Source organism: Heptranchias perlo, chromosome 12, assembly GCF_035084215.1.
Source record: "Heptranchias perlo isolate sHepPer1 chromosome 12, sHepPer1.hap1, whole genome shotgun sequence".
NCBI lineage: Eukaryota > Metazoa > Chordata > Chondrichthyes > Hexanchiformes > Hexanchidae > Heptranchias > Heptranchias perlo.
The window spans coordinates 67,116,926-67,119,425 of record NC_090336.1 but is presented as its reverse complement, the minus strand read 5'-3'; the positions used below and the strand labels follow the sequence as shown (position 1 = coordinate 67,119,425).

General features: G+C 51.0%; 1 non-coding gene across 1 annotated transcript; it reads left to right on the top strand.

Annotated features, from left to right (window-relative positions):
• Positions 1–1,917: 1,917 nt before the first annotated feature.
• LOC137330718 (U2 spliceosomal RNA) lies at positions 1,918–2,108 on the top strand. Its single transcript, XR_010965144.1, has one exon. It is a non-coding gene; the product is annotated as a U2 spliceosomal RNA (small nuclear RNA).
• The last annotated feature ends 392 nt before the right edge of the window (positions 2,109–2,500 follow it).

Here is a 2,500-nt window from a genome sequence, read left to right as displayed (position 1 = left end):
CCCCCCTGGGGTGAATATTAAGCCCGAGAACACCGACTGTAACCAACCGCAGTGAAAAGTTGAAGTGGCAACTCATTAACCAGATTTACACTTGGCAACTCATAAACCAAATGAACAAAAAATCTGGTTAATGAGTTGCCCAAAATAAATCTGGTTAATGAGTTGCCACTTCAACTTTTCACTGCGGTTGGTTACAGTCGGTGTTCTCGGGCTTAATATTCACCCCGGGGGGTGGGTGATTCTGGGGGTAGTGTCCGGGAGGGTGAGCCTTTTATTCGGCAGGAGGCGTGTGGGGAAATCATCAACCTGTCAGACGATGAGTTGTCACAAACGCCATTGCTTAATGAAAGCTGCGCTCCCGAACTGGACTGACTGTCTGACTGTCTGTCTGTCCGTTTGTCAAGGGGAGGAAAAGGCGGTGGTGGTGGTGAGGGTGGAGCTTTACGCTCAGGAGGGGAGACTTTCCTTCATGCCAATTAATCTGCAGCAGAAAGTCATCCCCCCCCGACTGGGATTCGAAGCCCGGTCCTGACCACGAGACCACCGGGGAGAGCTGCCTCAAGTCCCTGAGGGACCTGGACACGAGGCCGAGGACACACGCACGCCTGCTGCACTGGCAGCAGCGACCAGCAGGGGGCTGACCGGCTGATCCTTCCCTTTCACAGGCAGGCTTTTGGCCCTCGCTCAAACGACAAAGGTGTTCAGAAGGAAGTCCTGGGGAGGAGGGAGGGAGGCAGGGAAATCAGCACAAAGCAGGTCCCCTGGAATCTCACACCTGCGTCCCAGAAAACAGGTCTCCTGGTCAAAGCAGTCCTGCCCCGTCCTGCCATTAACGTGACAATGGACAGGGCCCGGCAGCTTGAGACACATCTTTTTTTCAATATGCAAGTTCTTTTTAAAAAGGTTTCCTTCCACAGCAGCTCTGAGTAAGAGTGAGAGAGAGAGAGAGAGAGAGAGACTGACACTGACACTGACACTGACACTGACACACACACACACACACACACACACACCGTCTCCCATCCGATTGGTGGACTATGGGATTGAAAATCGAACTTTGAGTTTCAATGCAGGGGGGAGAGCGCGAACGCAGCCCCTCCCAACTACCACACGCGCGTTGTTGTTGTTGTAATATAGAACTGCAAGTTGCCGTTGTCGTGGTCGTTTCGAATCAGCACAAAGTAGGTGCCTCCCTGGAATGTCACACCTGCGTCCCAGAAAACAGGTCTCCCGGTCAAAGCAGTCCCGCCCCGCCCTGGGATTAACGTGACAATGGACAGGGCCCAGTCAGGGAGCAGCTTGAGAGACGTCTTTCAATAGGCGCTTCTGAAACATTAACGCCTTGTTTCTTCCGACAGTTTAACCAGCCTTTAACACGCCTTGTGTTTTTATTTCCCATTTCCAGCCAGCCAGCCAGCCAGCCAGCCAGCCAGCCAGCCGAGCCGAGCCAGCATCTGCAGTATTTTTTTTGATTGGTCTTGCCTGCCGTGGAATGAATGTTTCAACACGAGCTGCTGATTGTCAGCACCTCACCTCTTTCTCAATTGGCCGTTGCAATCTCACTCGCTCGCTCATTGTGAGACACGTCACGTCACTAGTTTTACTCAAAGAGGTTTCCTTCCACGGCAGTTCGTTAGTGACTGAGACTGACTGACGGAGGTCCGTTGAGACACAACCCTCCCCCATCTGATTGGTGGCCTACTGGCAAATTTACCAATCTGTCAAGCAATCCTGGCAAGAAAGGAAAAAACGGCAACTTCTTTAAACTCATCCACTGTTGCAATTAGAAATGGTGGCAAAAAATGTGGCCAGAGTAGGAGAGAACGGCAGTGCTTCGAGACTGCTTTCAACACCGGCAGCCAGAGAACAAAGAGGGAGGGCAAACAGGACCCGAGATCAATTCGCATCGAGCGCGGTATCGCTTCTCGGCCTTTTGGCTAAGATCAAGTGTAGTATCTGTTCTTATCAGTTTAATATCTGATACGTCCCCTATCTGGGGACCATATATTAAATTGATTTTTGGAACAGGGAGATGGACTAGGGGCTTGCTCCGTCCACTCCACGCATCGACCCAGTATTGCAGTGTCTCTGGGAACGGTGCAGCTCCCTGTGGGGAGATATTCAAAAGGAAAAACAGCTCTTTCCCAGTGTCTCTGTGTGTGTGTGTGTGTGTGTGTGTGTGTGTGTGTTTTATTACTGAGAATAAAGCTGATATCTCTCTCTCTCTCTCTCTCTCTCTCTCTCTTACACTCAGAGCTGCTGTGGAAGGAAACCGTTTTAAAAAGAACTTTCTCAGCTCAGTGGTATTTTTTTCTTCTCCAAGGCTGAGTGCCGCTCGCACGGAGCGATATAATTCAAAGTGCAAAATAACTTGGCGTCGTTGACTTGAAACAAGCAGGGTCTGCTTCCAAATGAAAGCTGCGCTCCCGAACTGGACTGACTGTCTGTCTGTCTGTCTGTCTGTTTGTCAAGGGGTGGAAAAGGCGGCGGTGGTGGTGAG